This window comes from Bombus terrestris, chromosome 9, assembly GCF_910591885.1.
Source record: "Bombus terrestris chromosome 9, iyBomTerr1.2, whole genome shotgun sequence".
NCBI classification, from domain to species: Eukaryota; Metazoa; Arthropoda; class Insecta; order Hymenoptera; family Apidae; genus Bombus; species Bombus terrestris.
The window spans coordinates 9,943,069-9,970,044 of NC_063277.1; the positions used below are offsets into that span (position 1 = coordinate 9,943,069).

The 26,976-nt window shown below is 33.2% G+C and overlaps 1 long non-coding RNA gene across 1 annotated transcript; it reads right to left on the bottom strand.

The window, feature by feature from the left end:
- Positions 1-15,351: 15,351 nt before the first annotated feature.
- On the bottom strand, positions 15,352-16,819 carry LOC125385612. Its single transcript, XR_007225081.1, has 2 exons — positions 16,255-16,819; positions 15,352-16,160 (listed from the first exon to the last, which is right to left on the bottom strand). It is a non-coding gene; the product is annotated as an uncharacterized LOC125385612 (long non-coding RNA).
- Positions 16,820-26,976: the final 10,157 nt, after the last annotated feature.

A 26,976-nucleotide genomic window follows, 5' to 3' on the forward strand; every position in this document is an offset into this window, starting at 1 on the left:
TATAAAAATAATAGAAGCTATTATTATTATTATTCAAATATTTAATGGAATTCCATGAGAAGGTGTCTTATTAATTTTTATTAATTCTATAAATTCTTAACAAAATTCCTCCATCAGAAAAACATTTGTATTTATTAAAATGTCAAAAATGGATATGATCACAGTATGTATGTATCGCTTAAACTCAACGATATTTTTAAATCCAAAGTATGTAATCTTTAACATCAGCTTTATTAATATTTTTAATTTAATAATACCTTTTAATAATAATATCTCGGAAAATGTATGATTAGTTACTTATATTTCATTTCCAATTGAAATTTTGGTGGAGAAATAGTTCTTTACAATAGGCAATCGTACAGTTAGAAATACTAGGTATGTTCGGACGTGTTAAATTGAACGTGACTTCTTGCACATCGTAGCTGGCAATCTTACCGCTCGTTGCTCTGTCCATCCTTCATCCGAAATCCTGGAGAGGTGAGAGCACGTTTTCACACGCTAGATCTTGACAGGCTCTGTTTTTTAAGTCCTGCAAGTCCTTCGGCTATTCCTGCGGAGGCAGTTCTGCATAAAGCATCGAGAAACAGTTGCAAGGGGAAGAAGGAACTCGACTGGAGATCTTAAAGTCTCCTACTATATACGGCTGGTCTTTTCAAATGACATAGCTCAAGCTACTCCTTTTCCCTGACAAAGGAAATATTGCGATTATGTCTTTTTCTTTTGCTATTTCTATGGTGTCTCAGAACCGAATGACGTTTATCAAATATATCTGAACAGACAAAAATCAGATAGAATTATGAAATATTTGTAAAGATAAATTATTTAGAAAAATATAAGATGGAGTAGAATTAATATTTAAAATGCATTCGCATTTATTATTTTTTCTTTGCAATGAAATTAAGAAGTTTCTTAATCAATTTAAAAAATAAAGAAAATTATACAAAGCAAGACGAGAGTTTTAAAAAATGATACATACATAAAATTTCATATTCTTTTCAGATCCCCAAACCATAAACAAATTAAAAGTATCGTTAATTTTTTCTTTGGAAGAAAAATAAAATTTCGCTGTACTACACTAATTAAAAAAAGAAAGAGGAAGAAGAAAAAATTTAATGGAAATTATACGATGCGAATTAAGTAAAATTTCAATATTATTTAAAAATCCAAACAATCAGTAAGAATTAAGACCTTGCCCTTCAAACGAAAACTAAAGTTTTCGTTCGATCGACCAATTAAGAAACGTAATAAAAATGAAGAAGGAATGAGAATTAAGAAAAAAACGCAGTTTAGAGATAAAATTCCAATTTTTCTCGCAAATGAAACGTTATTAAATAATATCTTGAGGACAACTGACTTCACACGTTTCCAAGTTTAATTCGGTTTTGTTTCTATATAGATCTCTCTGTTTGACGTCCTATGTCCGCGACAGAAAACCGTGAAAGAAGGTAAAGATCGGTTAGAGGATGGCGAGAAAAGAATGCAGCGAGCATGAAATGCCTGGAAGAATTCGTTGAAAGGCACAAATGGAAACCTCAACCTGATACGGTGAAAGGTAACGACATTCTGGCGAGATGTACCTCGACAATGTGCCCTCGATACAATCTATAACGTGTATACGTTCGATAACAGCGATAAAAGTCGAGCACAGGCTCAAGAAAACGGTATATGGCAAGTATTCTAACCTCGAATCGTTTGGGTGTACCGAGACGTGTCAAGACGATAAAAAAAAACATGATTATCATTTTCATATAGGGTTACATAAAAACAATATATGTAATTACTGAATTATTTTACAGAAGATAAAAGATACAGATTTCTGCTTTATTCTTGAGTACTTCGAGACATGACATTATAGAAACTTTAGATACCTCTCGTAGTAATTAAATAAATAACAACTTCTTAGTAGTAGAAACGGAAAGATTAAGTTGAATTGTATATATATATCTTTTATATTATTTTCCGCCATTTCTACTTTTATGGAAATGTAAATGTAACAACTATGAAACAATAACGTAAAGGGGTAAATTTCACTTCTCCTATTGTAATGTTTTGTAGTTTTATTATTAGCCTTCAGAATTAATATGTATGATATATGGTATGTATATATGAGTTTCATAGATGTTAATATTGAAGTTGTTACGATTTGCATGAATTATTGGCACTATTAGACATTTGTTTGTTTTATACAGTTATATTTATACACGAACGTAACATGAATAAATGGTAGTATTAATGTTAATAATAAGCTAAAAAATCTGTAGATATATTCAATAAAAATTCTTTACTTCTCTTAAATTTAGGATATAAATATTTCAATTTATTCAACATCTATATTACAATCTTCGTTATGTCCAAAAGTTGCTTTTTAGTCTATAACGGAATAGCTTACTCGAGCGCGAAACTCCGGATGTTTTGTCCTAAAAGAACGAAATTATATCGAACGTTGAAGATGACGGGGTATCTAGAAAATCGAGGAAATTAACGGGGAAGTACCAATTAGTCCCTTTAAGTATTAGTCTCCATTAATATCAGCATGTAAGGTTAAGCCGCAAAACCATGATCAGTGACCTGCGATTATATCTATCGTGGAGGGTGCTCAAACAGATCTGGACAGAAGTTTCCGCATTACAGAGTTTCGAGTGCGCTTCACAATGTATAATTACAACGTAATTATCCTTTTTGTTGCGTTAAAAGAAACGAACGAGATATAGAGGGATTTCAAACAAAAGGAACACTTCATTATTCTCGTTAGTCGTCGAACATACCGGTGCCTCCGATAATCGTTAAAAATAATATGTTGAAATGATTCGCGTAATTCGAAAGCAGCCATGAAGCAAACATACGTTGGCTCAGTGGAGTATTTTGACACAGACATAGTCGAATCTCATGATACACATGATAATATCCATAAAAGATATCCACAAATTTTGTAATATCTTCGTCAGTTTGTGCATATTTCTTTCTTTTTCCCTTTTTTTTTATTGTTGTTGTTGTTATAAGTATTTGTGAAATTTATTTCGCGAATAGGATCTCGTAATTTTGCATGACTTTTTCACCGCTGCCCGATTCCGATAACTGGTTACCAGTATATCTTGCTGGAGCGTAGAAAGTAGTACACGGTCGTAAAATCTGAAAACTGTCCTGCTAAAATGTTTGCGCAAGCATTATACATCGTATCCCCAACGTCCTCTTCCATTTTATTGCGTTCAAGCATTTGTAACCTATGTAAGTGTATCCAGGTATTTAGGATTTTATCGTCAGATGAAATTTCGAAAGTGCAACGAAAGTAAGTGATAAAGTTCGATCTGCCTGCACGAATTATTTCACCTTTCAACTTCCTCCGCTGGAAAATTGTTAATCTCGATATCTATCGATATGTTGAACCAATTTTCCGGGATGATAAGTACTATCACACTCGTGGAACGTTTGTATCAAGCAACTTAATTCTTTTCCAACGATAAAAGCGTTCAACGTTTCGAACGAAATCAAAAGTATTTGTTCCTTCTTTTTCATCTCTTGTTTATAGACGTGTCAATTTCAATCAGTCGATAGAGGTAGAAATCGTTTGAAATTTCGGAATTTGACGCGCCAACAATTCTTTTAACACGTGGTTGCTACACTCTATCGGAAACAAGGAAGTATTCGCGTTGAAGACAAAGCGATCATTAACAATTTCAGCAGTGCGTTTCAAAAGTACTCACTTTTAAATATTATTTTTCCACAACGGAATTCTCGTTTTCGAAATGCTTTGCTTTCAGAGTTTTTAGTCGAAAAAGTTCCACTTTACATTTTATGTTTGTTTTTTAATACCGCCGTTGAAATTTCACATCGAATATGCAATAGAGGTATAGACTAAAATTTTAGCCCTTTCTCATTTAAAGTCCGATGTGCTTCGTTCGTGATGTTGGTAAACGCAATAATTAAAGTTAGAAAAGCGACAGATTATTTAATTTGGAGATTCTTAAGATTTAAGATGAAGAAGTTAATAGTTCAATAGTATATTTGTAACCGAAAAGTTGAGATAATATACGTGTCACAAGTGGAATATAAAACATACATCCCTTAGTTAATTTTAGCATTTCATCGCTTATCATTTAAAGATATTACGGACATTTAGTAATTATCTCTTCCAGAAATCTAACTTCAGGCGCCAAATAAATACAAAAAGATATCGTTGATCGTTGAAATCTCTCATTAGAAGTATTTAGATTTTATTCCCTTCTCAACCTATTCTCAGTCGCGTTTCATCCGTGTCCCATAACAGGTACATAATTTCTTTGAATCCGCGCTTTTAGCCCCCATAGAGGGAAATAAATCAGTCAACAGAAACGGACGCGGCGAAAGGAGTATAATAGTAAAAATTAGTTCCCTTCTTTTAACATTAAAATCAGTTCACTTCTTTTTATTCAGCGTCGGGTCCGCTTCTCAAAGAGCGGAGAGTTGTAAGGCACGAAATCGATTCCTCGACTCGGCTCTCGGTTGGAAACCGCGTTGAATATACATGTTCACCGGTACCGGCAGCATAGCCAGCCGATCGACCTCATCCGCATTCTAATCAGCTCTTACTTCACACGGCCAGAAACAGCTTGCTGAACTTTAACTCGTTATCCTGGTCGACCGCGCAAATCCGTGGCTGGTTTGGCAGCGTCGACCATTTCATCCGAACTCGATCGAGAATGCTTTTGATGCTGCTTGCTAGTTACGAGAGAAAAAAAGAAATATTCACCGACCTACCTCTTGGTCCTGGAACATTTGCATAAACAGAACCTTAGAGGAGAATCGAGAATTTCGCGGGTGAAAACGAATAGGGACAATTTTCTCTCCGGTTTCTTCGTTAACGATGAAGTAGCGCTGGTTTTGAATCGATAGATCTCAATATTTATATAGAGGAATCGATATGATGCTGGTATTTTGTTCTTCGTGGAGGAGAGAGTGAGAAGAAGGAAGAAAGAAACAATGAACAAACGTCACAAAGGAACTGTTTGGTGCAATTTACTTTTCCGCTTTTAAACTGACAGTTGTTGCATCCGCTTCATTTTCCACCGGTTTTATTGATATTGCCAGAATCGCTGCAGTTTTAGTTGAAATAGCTTGCCAGTTTAGAGAATTGCTTTCGCAAAGACAACGTAATTCCGGGTTTAGATTCTAACTACTGAAAATTAATGGAATTGAAATATAGTAATGATACAGCTGGAAAATTTGGACTTTTGAGAGAAAAGATGTCGACGAAAATCACAGCGTGATTTTTAAAAAGTTAGCTGTAAAAGAAATGAGTTATCCTTAGTGCTAATGATAAATGATAATTTATTCATATGGCAATAGTAATTTATTACCTATTCATATTTTTATAAACCCACTGAAAAAAAAACAGAATTTAATATTGTATCTTTGCATATTACGTGCATTCTGTACATTTTGGAACATTTAAATTTTACGTAAATCCATAAACATCTACAATTTAGTAAAAATAAAAAAAAAAACACGATACAGTGATATTACGATATTTTGTAATAGATGTGCTAATTCTGTCGTGCCCCTTAAAATATGCAGTATTTTGAGCATTGCAACATTTACCACTGCTATGTTAGAGTAATCTTAGTTGCAATATTTCGGGGGCTTTACTTAATTTATATCGAGTGTGACAAAGTAACAACACAAGCAGTTAGTGATTGGTAATAATATGTGTTCTGAGCACGTGCAACAGATTCAATGCTAATCTACTGTATTGTTTGAAAAGTTGGAAAATAGAAAAAAGAATTCGCTGTATTTTTACAGAATCAACATTTCTAAATATTCTTTTCTTATAATTTCATTCTCTTCTATGTATTATTTGATAGGTATAGAGACCTAACGACACATTCAAGGTATAGACATTAAGGCAAATTTTTCAAACATAACACAGTGTTGTTGAGCGTCCGTTTGACTGAATTGCCGAGATTAAGAGATGCAGTTTTTTAAATTTCTGCAAGTTAGTTCGTATAGCATTCAATTAAAGTATCTAGGTCATCAATTCTTCCCCGTCAAACTTCCTAGCCAAGCTGTCACCTACAGATGGTCTCAATTATGCAAAGTCTTAAAAATCTAAGGGAATGCTACCTTCTCGCTACATCTATTTAGATTTGGTTCTTTCTTTGTATAAATTGATCTTATTAAATCATAAACAAGGATTACAATTTGGTCAGTGTTTTATTAAATGTTATTATTAAAAATTCTAGAAATTGTTTTATCATTTTCTTTTATATCTGTGACGATTTTGTATTAATAATTCAATCCCATACCTGCGATATTTAAACTAGTTATCTATTTTTAGTAGCACTATCTTATTAATAATCGATTATTTTTCAACGAAAATAAAATCAGCAAAATCTTGTAATATTAATTAACTCTATTTTTTGAGAATTTATATTTAGTGTCAATATGTACAATTAGTATTTAATTTCTTAAAAACCAAAAGATTTAGTCGATGAAGTTGATCAGTTTGATTTCTGTGTGGCCAGTATCTACGATACAATATCCCAATAAAATAGATACTTATAATGAAAGAATTCAACCAGACTTATTCCTACGTTAGTTACATTCATCGAGTGAATTAACCTATCTATACAAGATATTATAATTTTTGTTTTTTTTTTTTTCGAAAATCTGATGATCGCTGAACAGGATTGCCGTCTGAATATTTGTGCATCGTGATCATCGATAATATCATCAAACTTTGTCAGTTCAACTGACGTTTGGAGTAACTACGTTACGTCACGTAATAGGCTCCGGTCGCTAATTCGACAGACTTTGATGAGTCTCTATGAAATTAGGAGCAGCTTTGAAAGCTAAGAGTAATTCCGACCGGTTGGTTCTCCGCTGATGGAGACCGACCGGCTCTCTTGAATTCTGAAATTATCCAAAATCAACTGCAGCTCTGCAATTGCAGCGAAATACAGCTTCGACGTCCCCCAAGTGCTGAAAGGACAACGACGCGTGAACAATGTTGTTAACCCGACGATGCTTTAGTTGGATGTGTTGAAAACGCACGACTATCCAAACACCGGAAATAGTGCACCAAGTAATGGTAAAGCGAGTACGTGTTGTCACATTATGTTCAACGTTGTGACGCGTTATTATAATCGTCATACGACAGATATGATGATAGTCAGTGTCCTGCTTTAATTAAAATTGCATTAAATTTTTCATTTTATTGTAATGTCTATGTTATCATACAAATTAGTATTTGTTTGAAATAGAGTCAAATGGAATATAGTTTGCTGATGAGGCTTTTACGACTTTATTTCCTGCATTTTGGAATTCAGGTATATACTGCCTAAATTTTATTTTTAACTCTTAATTAGTATTTAATCAGAATAATTGGGTCATAGAGAACCAGAATTATTTGCAACAGGTTTGGTAGGCTAATTTTGATACGTCGAATTGTAATTTGTGTAAAAGCGTAGAATTGATGGAAATATCGAAAATGAAAATCTTGAAAATAAATAAAAAAAGAAGGAATGAAGTGCTAAAATATAAAACTTGTCTATAATAACTCTTACCTTGAAATAATTCTTACTACATGAAAATAATTGTACTAACGCGAAAATAAAATAAACCAGTTCACTTTTTGGCGCACAAATACGGAACTCGTTGGTATTGCCTTGTCTATCAATATTTTTAGTATAAGCTGTTTTATTTGACAATATATAACAGGACATGTTTTTCTTGGAAGTTTTGATACTCTGTTGCTATTAAAAATATTTATTTCTATTGGAAAAGCTGTGAAACTGTGATAGAGTTATGAAACGTTATATTTGATTTGTATTGGAAAAGAAATGTGGACATGTAGATTAAGATACATGATTTTTATACAAAACAATTAATTAAAAACATTCAATATTGAAAGTATTCCCTTTTCATAATATTCTTTCGACAAAATTAATCTCTTTATGATGTTTATGCAGAGTTGCACGTAGATAATTTATCACATTTACATTGTTTACAATTTTCTTACTTTTTTACTTTAAATGTTTTTATTTTCATGTATTTTACAATTTCAATAATCCACTACGGAATGGAAAATACTACACTTTACTACCGACAAATGATAGAATTTTGTGGTCGACTATATCGTTTTTAATCGTTGATCATACATAATTTAATCTGCTATCAGACTGTAGAGAATATGTTACAAAGTAATCTTCCCCAAACAAACAAATGTATGTTAAAAATAAACACAGAGTGGCTCCAGTAAAGTGATAAAAAGCGGGACATGTATACATCTATGCTTTTATTTTCCGACATTTGATACAAGATGAGTATAAATAAATAAATAATGCTAGTATATCACTGTTTGTAACTAATTTGGTATATTAATCTTGTAGTTTTTCTTTTTCTCCCTTGTTTATTTTCAAGTCAAAAGCTTTTCATTACTATCTCTTAGCCTGTGGTTGTTTTTAATACACAGAATGCTTTTTAAACTTTTACTGAAGCGTAACAAAGATAAAGCGATACCTAATGTTATTATCGCTTAATATTCCATTTTCTGTACCGTTATTGTCGACAGCATGTTTCAGTTTTTCTCTTGCTTTGTTCTTTACAACTATTAATTAGTTAGATAACTTTAAGATATCCTATTAAGAAACACCTCACCACAAATGTGAAATGAGGTCAGCGTTTTATTGATGGGCTACTTTCACTGTGAATAATAATCTTGATTATAATTTTATCAAAAGATTTGACACTTTGCAACCAAATTTTACACAGGGAACAAAAATTCTATACTCATTCTATAAATGATATTGTTTTATCAAATTATTCAACGAAACCTTATGTTTATATTAAAGAGACTTTAGTTAACGTTTAAAGAAATTACAGTATTTATTTATTTTATGTTTGTATGAATTCAACTAAAAAACTAGGACCCAGGCTAACATATCTTTGGATATTTTATATATTTTTGTATATTACTTGCTATTACATTAAATTCTCCACAAGTTAATAAAAATTTACTTATATTACATATTTATAATATGGTACTTTTAATATGATATTATTAATTTAATTCTTTATCATCAAGTTCTCATTTTATCTTCTAGATTTCTGTTTGCATTACTCGTAACGACGATTACAAATCGAACGATTTTTACACCACGAAAATAGAAATTGGTTGCATAGAAGGAGGTCCTGTACAACATCGTTGTTCCTTTGTATGGATGATTATCGTAGCAAGTAGCTCGTCTGGAGTTGCCTTACATCGTGACAATTATGCGTCTCATAAAAGTCCGGATTTCTGTTGCCTGGATAGCACGGCAAGAGCGAAGAAAGTCACGCGCGCAATTGAGCTGAAAATGGAGCAAAGGAGATGTCACTGATTGCAAGACAGAAATGGAGCACGGAGGAGAATAACGAGAATAAGAAAAGATCTCGTGGCCTGCTTTAAAGCGGATACAAATTTGCATTTTACCTGATGCACGAGCTAGTACACCGTATTTATATCAGTATTTGTTTAAACATATACTCGATATACGTATCTATAAATATTGAAATGTTTTATAGAAGAAAGATTCATATACATGATATACCTACAAAGATTCAATAAATAGTTAATAAGTTATCGTAGAAAGTAGAAACTGTGAGAATTATTCGTCTTATATCGTGTTTGTTGACAATTTTATCTTCCTCATATAATGTTTGTAAATGTATGTAAATGTTATGTAATATATTTAATGTAAAGAATTTTATACTTTGTGATTTTTTAACTCTTTGCTACGTAACTATTTTATACAGCAATAAATTTTATGCAATAAATTTACTTCCATTTACAATTAATACAATACTTAAAATTTACACGTCAGCAAATAAATATGTATTAATCTCATAAAAAGAAAAAAAAGTAAGTTATGGATATTTTATAATATGACAAAGAGAACTGTAACTTAAGTGTTTCATGCTGTATGCCAGAGAATGTAATGGAAATCCAGTGTCCATGATTTAAGGATAAATGGTTTCTCTGTGGTCAGACATATGTGTGTAGACAGTATACTATATCTCCTTTAACTTTCGACGGTCGCGCTCTTCACCATAATTGCATGGATGACGATTGTTGAAAACGTAAAACATGCACAAATTAATTATTGTGGAAATTATATCGGATAGTGCTTAATGTACCTTAATCAGCATTAGATAATCTTCTTCATTTAAAAAAATTAAGCGTGGCAGCAAAATTTAACAAGCTATTGCTAAGAAATGTCCATATTGTAATAAATTGTACTAAATTCATTACTTATATTATTCAAAGTTTTTATAGATTCTTACCAATTTAAGATATTTTCATCCATTCTCCAATTCTAACCATTCACGAGAATAGTAATTTTGTACGAACAAAATACGATACCATAAATAAATTCCATAAAGCCGGCTATATTCCAAAAAGTCTTTCGTTATCGAAGTTCGTACAAACCCATACCACAGAATCGGAACAGAATGCACGGTCCACAAATCCACGTTTATCGGTGTTTTCGGTCGACTCGAAAAAATCCACTTAAAGGTAGAGGGGACGCATACATCGTAGCCATAACATATCCCAGGCTTCCCCATAAACACGCTCTTAATGAAACTTTAATTAAAAGAATCGAGCTACGCTACTACGTAAAAGTATCCGGAGACGTGAGAAAATATATTTTAATTACAAAATTACGTATAAATCGAAACGCAATAATTTTATTCATTACAATCAACGTAATACATATAACGATATTGTGAGGCGATTAAATTGGTTTTCTAAAATCAATATGCAATAAAATTGCCGTTTCTCTTACGGAACCATTTTATTATTTGACAAACTTTATTTTTAGATTCTTTAACTTTTTAATTAAGAGATGGATTAAGTCTTCTTCTAATATTAATACAAATAATAATACTTAAACAGTATGTAGTGCAAGGTGCACCGTAATATGCGAAATTCACTTCAGAAATTGACTGTATATCCGAAAACAATGATAAAAAGTTCAAATAATTATATATTTCATTTCTCCTTGTTTATAAACTATAACGAGTTTCGTGTTTTGTCGTCCATTACCTGATTACCTCCACAGAAGACGCTTACAATGATCACCTTGCAATGTAAGGCAAGCGTGTAGACGCGTTTTCATTGACCTGATTATTCTCTCAATGATTCCTGGCGTGTCTGTTTCTAATCTTGCTGATATGGTCACCAATATAGTAGTGTCCCGTTACGGTGCCAAGAACATTTCAAAATGCTTCGTATAAGACTCGTAATAGGTTCATAAAAGGTTTCTATAAATGTCTGAATACTTTCATGGACCACTGTATAAATGGTAATGTTCATAAATAACAAAACACGTTGTCCGAAAAGAGTCCTCGGTAGCATTCAACCACAGTGCATTTCTCGGCTTCGGAAAGTAGCTTCGCGATATCGTAAATCACTAAGCCCCGTGTAAGTACGCGCACGACCAAGCATTTGCGTGCTTATTCGTTCGGTGGCCGAGTAGTAATATATTCAGAGAGATGTAACGTATCGATGTCGAATCTTCCTCTTCATCCCCATCCACGGACTTCCGTCTTTCTTCCTCCCATGGCGAAAAATAACTATGTCATTGGTGGCGATGCCAGGCAGAGAGAAAGAGAGGAGCCATTTGGGAAAAGCTGGGAAGGGGGAATGAAACTACGTGGCAGGGAATTCGTACTTTTGGGAAGCCGCAAGCAAAAGGACTAGTGGGAATAGTGGAGGAAGGAATAGAAATGGGAATTTAGTTCAATCGAAAGGATTCTTATTAATAGCGGCTTCCGAAGAGCAAGATCGCCACCGAAATCGAAAATTGCGGGAAAGTGGAACGCTGAGCACGCGTTTAATTCTAGGTTAAAATCGTGTAAAAAGAAATTTGTAAATTTTAATCCTTCCATTACTGTCGGAACACATGGAGCTGGCTAGAAGTCTTGAAATCTCTATTCGATCTACGACGGCTAAGAAAGGTATTTGCACGTATCTTTCATTTCTAGCGATGCATTTCTCTATCAAGTTCTATAGACATTTCATTTTCAAATGTCTGTAGTGATGTGTAAACATTGGATGTGTTGTCACTGTAAATATCTTGTTATTACGCATAAGTGTAAGAGCTCTTTGTTTCAGTTCATTCCCCAAGACTGGATATATCGTGTATATTTTTGAAAACATGAGAAATTTCCCAAAACTTTTACAAATTCTACTGTTAACCATTTGAAAGTACATGGAAACTAGTTTTTATTCTTTTATACGGTTATTTCGTTTTCTCATTGAACGCGTAAATTCCTTATTGTAAAATTGTAAAATTTACAGCTACAATTATATGTTTGGTTAAATTTTCCTGTTCTAAGACAATAGATCATTATATCAGAATATCTAGGACTAATTACTTGGAACAGGAAGATATATTTCAAAATCAAAAACATTGATCTCCAAGAAGGTTAATACACCCTCGACGATATAGTAAAAATACAAAATCAATACATGATACAAACGATCAAGACATTTGTCGGTTTGGCATGCTGCGTAAAATATTCAACCTGAAAAATTATTTCAGTTCGTTCAAATATATCCGCAAAATATCTCACGCGTTTTAATGAAAAGCATACTAACTGATAAGTTAGGCAATAATTATTTGCCACGTGAACGTGAATTGAAGGGACTAAGCAAAATGAATCTTCATATCTATCATACTGTATAAACAACACGTGTATAATGAATATCGCGTCTGTAACACATTTGTACGTAACATAATCGCGCTGTTACGTTTTAGTAATTAATTATTAGTCAGTAGCTCGTTAAATTTAATTGTTCGTTATTATTCGTCGTTTCAACATTCTTAAACATTTAATCGGACGAACGCTCCTGCTATATGTGTTCGTACAACTTTTATTTATTAACTTCAATCAATTCCTATTATAGTCTATTTTAGTTTTAACAGCATTTATAAAAATACTTGAGCGTATCGAGGATTTGCCGAGAAACTCTGCGACTGTCGTTATTCGAAACTCCATCAAAATTTTCCGTTCAATTTCCTGGACCGTTGAAAAATCTGGAAAATATGATAACAGTATTCAAAAATAGTGCAGCCAGCGGGCACCTGGTCGACATATACAGGGATGGAAAAAAGGAAGTCCGTCGGGAATGCGAAGTAAATGCGGGGTCAGTTTGTTTTTTCTCATGGAGCGTGCCAATATGAAAAAAGAGATGGGCTGGACAAGAGGAGAAGAGAGGGGGAGGGATGGTTGAGTCGGGCCAGCGGCAGGAATACTTAACTGCATCCGTTGAATATTCCCAGACACGGGAGCCGGCAACCTGTACGTGGCCATGGTTGTGGTGCGCATAGCCGGTAGTATGGCACGATATAGAATGCACGTAATATATGTGCGAATGCACATATATCCACGGAAGCTCTTCGGAAAAGGGACAGCGCGCGGCTGTTTAAATTACTAAACTTTAAACTTTCACTCACGTATGCAAACTAATGCAAACTGGAGGCTTGTGGAAGGAACTGCAAACAGCTCACTCGGGAGTCCCTACTACCATCCACACTCCCAGAACGGGTCTCTCGACACTCTCTAGCCTCTAGAAGCCGCCTCACCCTCGTCTCTTCCCTCTCTGCCTATCCGCCACCCACTAACCACCCAGCCGTCTCCCTATTGCCTCCAAAGCCTCTCTCTAGTCATCGTATACCATCGTTCATAAGTATTAGAACATCTCCCAGTTTCATGTAAGATGTTACAATTGATTTAAATTATCCAGAAAACTATTCATCCTTCCAGTGTAAAATATCTTTGACGTGTCCAGCGTGAATAGTCAGAATACATATGTAAGATTGATGAAATTACAAAATGTTTTATATGACGCATTGAATATATATAAAAGCTTTTTATGGTAAGTGTTGGAATACTGTCGTGAGCCACTGTTGGTTGCGTTTTAATATATTTAGAATATTACATATTTTTCAAAACACAAATATGAATCGCCAATTTCTTGAAAGTGGGTTTAAGAGCTCCCTATTCTTTGATGAGTAATTTCATTTCTGTTAAGAATCAATTATATCTATATTCGTTACACCTAACTAAAATTGTTTCGTTATTTATTACCTTTAATTCTATAACTGTAGATCTAAATATCTTGTCATTTCTACATACTTATATCTCATATATTTACGCGTTTTTTGATTGTTTTCAAGCTTTACCGATATACTTATGACAGTCGTGTTTCATTACAGCATTGATTGAAATTTCCAAACGTTTTATACAACAGATTCATGTATATATGCATAAAAACCTTCTACGGTGACTAAAATAAGCGTTGAAATACTTTCGTGAGCCACTATAATTCACTGTAAACGTCCTGTAAGTGTCCCAACAGTTATGAACGGGGATGTACATCGGTCTAACAAACCAACGGAACGTCCGCTATCTATATATCGGGTGTCCTAATTTTCCTGTCGGCTAGCCGTTGCCTTCCTGCCAGCCCTTCCTTTCCCTTGGCTATACGAACGAGTCGCGAGCGTCGCGAGTGTTTTTCGCTTAACCAAATGAAGACCGAGTAAAGCACGTCATTAAGAACGCGAAGTGGTATTCATTTCTGCGCTTGGGCGAAGCTTTAAGGCAGCAGGTGAGATGTCGACGTATACGTATACCATCAGTTCGTTTCGAAGTCTTTGTCGTACGTAAACAATCTGCTTGACTTCCAGCTGACGGTCGTTACGAACGTCATTAGACGACGAGAAAGGTCAACGATTCTGGAGTCGTCGATTCACGTTACGTTGCCACCGCGAGCGTCCGTGATATTCCTCCTGGTACAACCAGATAGGAGCCGTTCCGCGAACGCACCACTATATTCCGAGAGCTGCTGAATTTCGAGCACGCTGCAAGTAGAATACAGTGCGTTAACGAAGGTCGTTCGTAGCGTAGTTTTATTAAAGGCTTCTGGTATTTTCCCTTTTTTTCTCTTTTATTGAACTATGTTGAGAATTCAGATCTGTATATTCTCTGCTGGCTAATTTTAACGAACTTATTATCTACAGTCGCTTTGTATACGCCCTTGTTTTGTGTCGTGAGGCATTAAAAGCAAAAATAGACCGAAACACATAGTATATTTCTGCTGATTTTTTGTTATTTTAACGTTAACTTGTAACTAAAAGGAAGTAGGTACTTTAACGTAATATGGATATAATATAAAAAATGGCAAGGACCTATTGAGTTAAATTCAAAGATGCTTTTTAAAAATACGTAACAGGTTGACAAAATTTGATGGAAATTGGAAGTATATTTATTCAAGCCGTTTTTAGTTCTTTACATTCAAGAGGTTCACATACGTTGGAAGAAGAATCAATATACATTTTAAGATGGCTCTAGGACTTTATTTTCTCAAATATACGTTTGCATTTCTAAAATATAGTAATATTTTACGTAGACCCAAAATAACATTGTAGTTGAAGCGATAATAATACAGAACCGTGTTCCACATAAGTAACATGTTATTGCTTACATTCATAAAAACGTAATAAAGTCTTTTCATATAGATACTGATATCGACGTAGATACCCATTACTGTGTAGAAACAAGAAAAGACAGACATCTCTGCTCGTAATAACAAACGTTAAACTTAATCATAACTAAATAAATCTAAATTTGAATATAACGAAATAAATAATATAATCTTTATATTTTAATGTTGCACTGTTCAATCCTGAACTTCGCATTAAAAATTGCAATCTCTTAAATCAAACACTCATTAACATATCCTCGATTGGTCGATCCAACATTCAGAGATTCGAGGCAGTGCGCAGAATTACTCCAGGAAAACTCTCGAAATGATAGAACTTGAACGAAACACTTCGCTACTGTTCGTTGCTTAAACACAATCAACCGCGTGCCCGCAAAATCCCAGCCTAACGAACGCGTTGACATTCAACGAAATCGTGCGACGTTACCTCTCAAGCAACTTTGTCCGCCATTAAGAAACCTCGGCTTTCTATTCGTCAGCAAAAGGCAATTTGCTCTGTCCCATTGTTTCCACTTCCACTAGACTTTTAATCATCTATCCAACGTGAATCGTGTCGCGTTTACTTTTCTAAATGCAGTTGGATCACCAATCAGAAAGTTACGTGTACGTCTTCTACTTCCACAGATATACCGTGTAGCTGGATTTAACCGTTAGTGAAGATTTATCGAGTTCAATTAAGATAAAACAATCTGTCTAGAGTTATAACCATCCAGTACTATCTCCTTACTTACAGTACGATCCACAAATTGAATTCTAATCCAACGTCAAGGATTCGTAGAAGCGATGTAAGTGAATATTATCTGGTAATTCGTCGTTAATTGATAAACCGTGGAGAAACATCTTTCGATCACTGTTAAATCACTTTTCTAAATATTGTCCGATCACCAATCATGAGATTATGTATTTGTGTTTTACTCCCGCACGTCTGCTGTACAGCTGGATTTAACCATTAGTGAAGATTTATCGAGTTTGATTGCGATAAAATAATCTGACTAGAACCATAACCAACCGGTTGCTATCTTCTTGCTTACAGTATAATCCACAAATTGAACTCTAATCCAACATTGAGGGAGTGTAGACACGACATAAGTATACATTATCCCGTAACTCGTTGCTAATCGACAAACCGTGGAGAGACATCGTATGCAAAATAGGCGCACGCGTGTACACGTCGAGCGAGTCCGCGGGAGTAACGATAAGTCAGCGAAATTATCGAGATTGTCTTTCGAAGTTCCTGCGTTGGTGCTTTGCGGATAATTTACTGTGGGCCGTAAGTAATAATCGATGCCAAGCGAGTTATGCGGTCCGTACTAGACGCTAATAAGGACATACATACATATATGCGTACACATCTATGCATAATACACACCCTGGCATGCTCCGTAATAAATGCCAGTTGTAATTCATTCTCGAAAGCATAAACGTCCTTATCTGCTATTACTGCCGAGATTTATCCGGAGCTGCTTGAAAATTAAACGAAACCACGAGGTTCGTTTATCCACGAGCTTTACCATTCTCTCTCAATATCTACGTGATATCGAAGAGGAAAATGTGCTGCTGTTTTCTTAGTTGAAGGAACCAGTTCTATGGTTCTTTTCCTTTTTTTTTTTTTAAAAGACATTCTCCAAGTGAAATGGCTTCTTTGGAAAATTTTTTCGTTTATACCGTTTATAGGAATCTTCAGCCGTGGAGAGGAAAACTGGAATAATCTATGAGCAAATTTTTCTTTACGCGACTCGCTTAAGAAAAAGAAGTCAATATTTCGTTTGAATATTATATTTCTGCATTTCCCTCTAAGTAGGATTGATAATGAATTCTCATTTATTTATATTCAGTTCTTTGTCAATCTTTATTAAATTTTTGTCAATGATAATGATTGTATGAAATTTGTATTAAAAGTGATATAGAAAATAGACAATTAAAAACAATGTGATTTAGACCGATAGAAAGTAATATTTTTACAGAATCCTGATAATCAAATAATTGCTTATATAATATTTAATTATGGTAATTAATAAATTTGAGAGCATCGCACGTTTAATTACACGTATAGTTATCTTGCAACGTGTTTGCATTTTGCAACGTCATAAAAGAGAACGAGTAACTCGAATACGATGTTAAATGAAAATTTTTTCGGCAGATAGCACATAGTTTGTCAGATAAAAAGTACGGATACGGAAAAGCACGCGCACAACTTTTTTAAATTGAAAACAACAGCCGTTTCGTAACAGGACCCAATATCGACATCATAGGCACGCGCCATACAGACAGGAAGAGACCGCGTATTTTTCTGAAACTATCCGTTGCTACCATAAAGTGACTTCTATTGCTGATCTCGAAAAATACAAGAAAAAATTCCGTGAACTACTCGTATTAATAATTCTACATGTTACTTTGTATGAAACTGTTCCATTGATGCGATAGATTTTTGCACAAGTTTCACAGTTATCTGATATATTTAAATAACAAAATTTTTTATATACACAGGAACACGTTTCGAGGTCATTTATAAACGAATAGATATTTAAATATTGGATTATTCGGAAAGATCATAGCGTTTCTGTTGTGTATTCGCTAAAAATGCAAGATTACTTGACACGAATTTCTGTCAAGTAATAAAATATTGAATTGGAAAAAATATTGTTCTTATAAGTTAAATTCACAAAATAAAAGGAAAAATTCATTATTTTAAAAACGTGTCATTAAATATAATAATTGTAATTCTGCAAACAACGTGTCTCGTGTTTCATTCATCAAATATAATATTTCATTTATCAATGATATGAAATGGCATAAAGACATGCAAAAGCTATTTGAAAAAAAATCTTTCTTAAAAATGTAATTATCAAATTACGTAAAAAATTGTTGAGAAATTACAGAAAGAAGTGATGAACGTCACTTAATAAAACGCCAGCTGTACAAAAATGTGCTAGCTTTGAATTTTTTTCAAAAGTGCCTGAAAGGAACGATGCTTACACTATATTAAAATTTTAATTTTACAACATTCACTAGTTTCAATTTTTCCTTTTTTTGTCAGGAATTTCGAATTAAATTAACATAACAAAACGTAATATACGTGAAATTACGTTCAAACAGAATTCGATTAACAAGATTCGAATTTGATACCGGCATTTCAGAATTAATCATTTACTTTAGACGTCAACTGTCATTCAAGAGTAACGAAAATAGCGTAGAAATTAATTTCAGGCCAAGGTATGCGGTGTGATTCTCGTTTCGAATAGAAGCCGCGTACCTTGCGATTCCCGTGGCACGCCACGTGGATAGATTAATGGCATCAACATTAATAATAAGGCCGTAAACTATTCATATGCATTGCCGCCTCCGTTTCATTCCGTTTCGCCACCGTTTTAATTATGTTAATGAATCTTGCCGCCTTCGAAGCGCGTTGATGATAAGCGTGCAACGCTGCAGCCCGCTGCCAGTGATACAGCACTTTTTAATTTTACATTAGGCAACCTGCAGAGAGAATATGCACCACCGTTCCAAAGATGCTGAGAAGAAGCATCTATGTTTAAAATTTGAAGGCGAAACATTCATGTAAGACGTTATGGAGAAGTGTTGAAAATTTTATCCGGTCACTATTATTCTATATAGAGTTATTAAAAAGGAGAATTTAAGACAAGTAAGGATGGTAAATGCTAAGATGGTTGAAAAGCATTTAGGTAACATTGATCGGAAAATCAGTACTTTCGACGCTAAAAATTTCTTGCAATTGCTAAGAACATGTAGGTGCTTTCAATAAAATTAACGTTTATTTTCATTGGAGTGAAAACGTTATACCTATATAATTATATTACCTTCATCGTATAATTTTAACTAAAATTATTCGTACATACAGTTTGGGTACACTTTAACGATTGATGGTGACTAGTTGAAAGAGCCTGTCAAGGATTTATCGGAAGAAAGTTTCAATTATATAATTCCATATAAATGTTTTTTCCAAGACCTACCAATTAGTTGATTCATATAACACGTCAACGAGTTGTTCATGCATTGACGTGAAAATGAATAATTTCGAGTTTATCAAGGTTATTATAGTTGGTACTTTCCATGAGCAAGGAATCGTGACTAGTTTCCGAGACTGACTAATTTCTAATAAATTCCTGGGAAATGTTTATTCATAGATACATAATTTAGGAGAAGTGTTGATTAATAATCAGAACATAATGCTGTGTGCACATGATATGAATAATACATAAATTGCCGATCGTAATTGATCCTTTGATAGCGTGATAAACTAACCAAAAAATTGGAATGAACGATGTAAAAAGTAATTATACCTTTATTCTCAAGATTTTCTGTATCTCTGCATATCTAGCAAATTTTACTAATATCGTCATGTTATAAACATTATTAGTACACACAGCATTGATCACATTTGATGATATGAAATATACAACACTATATTTTACGGTATGTCCGAGTAGTTCCACGTTGTTAAAAAATTTTAATTAATCAAAATTGCAAATATCATTTGCGATGAAACAGATTATAGGATCATTAAAAATAAATTGTGACTCGATGAAATTTCAACAATCGCGCTTCACGTAATTTCACGGTTCGAAATTTTCACAACTTTCTCACTGCGACTGAGCATAATTTTACTTTTCACTTTTACTAGAACGATGGAACAACCATTAAGAATTTTAAAGTATACACTATGCATCTTCGGTCAGGTGCTCTCTAAATCTCGGTTTTTGCTAAGGATAAGGTAAGTGAAAAATACCAGGCTAAACGGGTCAGCCTGTTTTCAAAGGGTGAAGGGACGAGCACACTGTGCAGCTTTAAAGTACCGTCCAAAATCTCGTTGGATAACACCTTCATAAATCACTAACCTAAGGTAAATCAAGTGATCCTGATAGATCAGCATCTTACGCGCGAACTGGGTTAATCGATGCGAACGGATTGCGGGATGTACGCGTCACGTTTTTCTCAGTGAATCAACTAGCTGTGAGTCCTTTCTTGCAATTATCACACTAATCACTCTAAAGTTGTGGAACCGACGTCTCTTAATTTGGCATTAATTGAAGGTATAAATTTAGTAGCTAAGAACAATTTTGCAAAAACAAATGTTTCTACCTGGGAAATATATTTATGTATTAGTTATAAAAGCTGTCAATATTACTTAAACATGTAGTAATTTATTGTTTGGTCTAATTAATTTCTTGTATCTTATCCAGTGAGAAAAAACAGAGATAACATGTAAGCGTTCATTATATATGCAAGTTGTATAATTTGTGTTTCAAGTGTTCAATGTGTTAGTTGAAGGAAACTATACTGGATTAAATGGATGTGATATGATTACTGTAATTGCACCAGACTTTTTTTTAGATCGAGATTTAGTAGATTTGTTTTTTAAAGTACATATGCAAGGAAATTCTAGGAATGACTTGAAAGTTTCCTATATGAATATTTACTATACTATATATATATAGTTCGCCTGTACGTCCATAGTATTTATGTTAAAATATGGATATTTTCTTATATAAGCAAAAAACATATTCCTTAGAATCTTTATGTCTACTCACGTACTAGATTTCAGGGTGAAGAAAATCGACACTAGAAAATTGGACAATATTTCTTACTTTTACTACTTTCGTAAGAATCTACTTTCTCATAACTTCAGCAATCTTGATAAATCGGAGTTTACAAATCTGCTTATAAATCACTATTTTAATTACTTTCTCTCTCATTCCCTCTTATACCCTTACAATGTTGGAATAAATTCATTAAAACTTCATCTCCCTTTTTCTCATTTAAAACCACCCAAAACATATACAATCAATAATTATATGAATATCATTATAAGATCTCATTATTTTCAAGAAACGCTCGACCGTCTTCTCATTTAACCAGGAACATCAACAGATTTAATAAATCTAAACTGTATCTATAATATTTATCTTATACCATTAGATTGTGTATAATCGAAATAACTCGTATTAATTGTATTTTCCTATTTACACGAACGGTAAACCATATTTATTATAATGTCATGAATATTAGAAAACTTGTTAAATTTATTGCAGAACTTCAGTAAATTTTACTTCACTTAATATTTTACATTATAATGCATATGTAACGCGGTCGAAATAACTACGCTACGTGTATATATGCATTTATGAAGAATTTAAAAATCTAAGAATGTACAGAATAAATATAATTTGCAAAAGCGTACGACATGTCCAAAGTAAAATGAAGATTATAATATTTAACGGACAAAACAAATCACTATGTAGAATTCATTTCCTTATTTATGTTCACAATATGAATTTGCATAAAAATTTACAGTCCAGAGATAACACAATAATTTACTAATTAAGAATATCAGTAAATTTACATAGACTTCTCTTTCATAATCAAATGACTGATGATATATAAAATTTAATTTTTTTACTACCAAAATTTGCTACTGCGATGGAAGAGATCTCCTTAATATTAATAACTTATACCTCGTCATTGGTAAAATTACATTAATAATATTAGTTCAACTGCGTAAATGGGCCCAGAAAATAAACGTATTATATTTATTAAATAAACGATTAAATATCAGAGAAGATATTAAATATCAGAAGCTACCCTAAATACTTGTGGATGTTTAGTACGTGTTTTATTTGTCCGCATTACTTTACCGTCCGTTCAACACTTTCCACATATTTCTCGCGACATTTCCAGCGACTCTTCCTTTTTCCTGGCGCGAACGAGTTGCCGATTATTTCCTCGTGAGAGGGTGAAGTCACGTAATGTAACCGGTGAACCGAACTATTATCAATTTGAACTTAAACGGAACGAAGTGCAACGACGGAGAATGCTCACGCCTGCCAATGAAAGTGGTTGAATTAAATGGCAGTGGGTGGATGGCACGAATTAAGATCGGTTACGGTGGAATATTTTCGGGGAGGGTCTCCTTTTCCTACCGAATGAATTATTCATGACCTCAATGGCTGATTAATTGCGCCCTTAAGCTCAAGGATTATTAAGATAAATGATGTCCATAAAAAACACTTCTGGTATTAACGAATTCGGTAAAATATCTTCTTACCGGGGAGTGACGGTTTCATTTTATTCCAAGAGGCCGGGTATTATTTACACGATAGTCATATCGTTCACGAGAAATGGAAACTTCAAATATCTAAATCATAATGGGAAATAATATACGATATATATCCATCGAGTGATTCGACTCTTAACGAGATCAAATTTAATTAAATTGATTGAAATATCACTGATAAGAATTCGGCGAGAGGGGTCAGTGTAGGATCAAATTGATAATCACGTTTGATTGTCTTTATTAACGTAATTTCTGTCTATGGTGAAATGATCGCAACGAAATATCGAGTTTGCTGAGTATTTAGAATATGTTGAACTCAACATTAAAATCTAATAAAAATTTTATGAATACCTTCGAATAACATTGCATATCATTGTTATTTTCCATTGAAGTATACTTAGCTTGTTGTCACATAATGCATAAAATTATAAATATCTTGCGTCAACAACATTCTACGTATTCGATGATATGTAAGTATGTAAATTGTATATCGAATGTTTAATGTTTAATGTGTATTTTTCAATTTACAAAAAGATAGTTATAATTCAATAATTTGGAAAATAAACTTCATCGACTGTAGTTTGTTCTATTTTTAGCACTCCTGATTCAAACATTTAATCCCAACATTGCACCTTTTCCGTTTAGAACACAATCATATTCATTTTAGTATATGACTGATTAAACATTAAATAGTTTTACTCTTGTTAGATTCATCACATTTCCGAGAGATATTATCTATCGATACAACTTTTAATAAACTGTGCTCCGTGGCATTCAGTTAGCAATTTTTGCAGGTAGTGTAATCAAATCGCAATTAAAAACGCGCTTACAGCGAGAACTGCAACGCCAGAATTCGCGACGATTAAATGCTTACGAGCAGTATCTCACGGTGATTAACTTTTGATCCGCATCGAGTGTTGATTACAGCGCAGCAAGCATTGCTACAAAACGTTCATAAGCGGGATACAGCTCAATTATCGACAGCTTACTATGGATTTCTACATAGGATCGATATTTGCTTTTATGCCCTACTTACATCATACGTTCATAGTAAATATTGATTTTTAAATGTAATCTTATTGAATCCAAAATAAGAAAAATGTGAAAACCCGTCATGGTGTGAATTGAGTAATCTTTCACTCGTGGAATATCGTATGTGCAGAAAGACTTTAGCAAATATGCTTGCTTAAGTAAATATGTATGTACGTATATTTCAACGAGATTTTCCTTTTAGTGCCTGTTTGGAAACTTATTTTTTTAAATTCAACGCATGCAAGAATAAGTAATAATGTTTCATCACATTTTCTTAAAAGGGCACATCAAATATTGACTTGTAACAAAATATTAACATATATAACGACCATTAACACCATAGAATATATGAACACATAAGTATCATGGAATGTACTGATTTCTATAATATAATCTTTTCTTAGATTTAATTATCTGCATCTTTTTCATCAACTCCTATCTTTGTCAGCTTTGCCGATTTTTATTTTAGATTTAATCTAATAAACCAAAAAATTTACAACACTACGTGTTCATAGAAATTTAAAGAAAATATTTTTTGGTCCAATATGTATCAAAGCAAAGGAAATTGTTTTTCATATCTGTAGTATTAATTTCTAATTAATGACAGAATTACAGAATGTTTCAAGCTTTGAGAATATTTAAATGGTCGAAAGCTACATATAGGTACTGTTATTTCGGAATAATCCGATTGCTTTTCCCCTTAACTACAGGTGGCACAGAACAGGCCGGTTAAAATGAAATGATTTGATGCATGTCAAACACGATAAAAAAGGCATTATTTCAGATCCGTTTAATTTTCTGAACTGCAATTCAACCTGGTCTTCAACGTAACCAGTTTCTATTTAACTTTTGTAGCCACTTGACCACGAAAACCTATAAACGACAGAGTAATTTTCCATTTGCTACGGACAGCCAATTGATGAATTTCAGATTTTTCTTTGTGGTCCGCTCTTTTACCTTGTATGTTATTCAGAAACTCAATGCATTGAATCGTCTGTAAAAAAAAGTACAGTGAGACCGAGGCATATTTAAAGAGCTGAATCATTCTTTTCTCTCGGCCAGTATTTTCTCGTGCGAATATTTTTCCTTATTGCAATCCATACATCCGTAAGTATGATAAATATGATTCGGTGAATTTATTTATGTGAATTTAAAATTATTCGTAGAATGCAAATTATTAGCAAATTATTTGATTGTGTCGTAATTGTTAAACAGAGAATCAATCCTTGCTACTAAGGCATAGCTTTCCTTTTTCATTCCCTTTCCGTTAGAGATATGTTTACAATCAGCTTAACTAATAATGTTTCTTTCAACTTCTAAATTTTCTTGGTAAAATATATAAAGAAGATAATGTAGTAGTTGCGTCAATATATTTTTCAATATGTGTATTCTATGCATACATTTCGGCAGATTTAAATTTTTTACGAATTCATAAAATACTGTACTGCACATCGAATCGAAACTAATTAAATTAACATAAATATCTATAACTGGAGAAGTTATACATGTGTTTTTTTTTTTTAAGTCAATAAGAAGTATTGATGGAAATAAGAAAATTCTGCTTGTAATCTATCTAAGTACTATTTACGTTTGTGACCGCGGAAATACTATTACATAATTCAAGCGAACGAATACATTAAACTTGTTTGAATAAATCTATGAATCATCTTTGCAAGGTGTGTGTTTCTTCTGTGAATTTTTGCGACAATCGAGTACATAGTTTCTCGATTTATGTCACAGTATAATATTACGTACCATTTGAACATTGCAGGACAACGAACTACAATTCTCATCTTACTCGTAAAATTTACATAATACACTGGAAGATTTTCTTCTTTATTCAAAGATTAACATTACAACAGATATAAATTTAAATTTCTTCTGAAACATGACGTAAAACCTAACAATGTTTGTCATTTATTCGCCACAACATTCGTTGTTTAATAAAAAAAACAGTCAATTAATTATTAAATTAAAAATGTACATTAAACATGTATTTAATTACCGTCATTAATAATATCTTTTAAAATATCAATTTATTACAATATATTGCAATCTTCGATTTTTCCAATTCTATATTTAGTGTAATAAAAAGTATTAAATGTACGTTTAACTATTAAACATTATATGATTAAAACTGTACTTAGAATTGTATTGCAAACTTTTATTTCTTTCATCTATATCCAATGCTTTAATATATTGTTCACGTTACCTAGTGATTCACCTAAATTGTACGTTGCGTTTTAATTCAGTGAATCAATTACAATATTACGGTATTATTATGGTTATGACCGCGATACCAATAGCAATTTTGCAGAAAAAATAGGAAATATACTTGCAGAATTAGATGTAATTCTTGGAAATTCCCAACACGACTACTATGCAACTATTCTTGACGTCGGTATCTCATATTTAATACGTCACCCGAGAAGTCATTAAAGGGGAATAATACGATCCTATAGCAAATTGGTGTAGTACTAATCGTACATTATATATCGAATTTATATTGAATAATTAGCAAAATGTTGTTCTACTGGAAACTTTAAAGGTGACTTTTAGAAATTAATAATAGTAAAATTTTTGCATTTTGATAAGCGTGTAAATATGCATCACGCAGAATAAATAACATACGGATCAAACTAGTTATCGAATGATTCATAGTTGTAAAAATAAAAGAGAACCGGATGAAGATACAAACAACGTCTGGAATTTCCTCAAATATTTTACTTTAATTATCATAATCAAGGACTACGGGAGAAAATCATTATTCACACTTTCAATGTCATCATATTTCTGCACTTTTTAATTTACAGATTTGATCAACTCATCTTTTGAACAACTGATTTCATATTGGAATGCGTCCCTTCACAAAGTAACATCAAAATCAGAAAACCAATGAAGACAAAGTTATCGTGTCTCCTCCTCCTGTATTCTTCAATTACCACATACTTCCTAAACGATCGTTTAAACATGTAATCAACCGTTCGATCGACTCCGTCCTTCGAATTCCTGCAACCCACCTATCACCCCTCCATCTTTGTACATCATTTAACTTCAATTTCGTCGCCAAACGCTAAATGAAACGAAAGTTGTTAATCGATTTCTCGCTGCTGCTAACGCCTTTAAATCGTAGCCAACTAAACCCCGCTTGTCTATAAAGGTATAGACAGAGGACAACGATCAGTTGGGTACCGGTGCTCACCTCGTTTATCTAACCTAAACACCGGGATTAATCGCATAAATTCCCGTGGTTGTCAGAAATTCTATTTATCGAGCGGTGGGCGTTATCCTGGTCCCGACATAAATACGTTCTTTTATTTCCCCGGAGAGATCCGGAGAGGATGCTGGG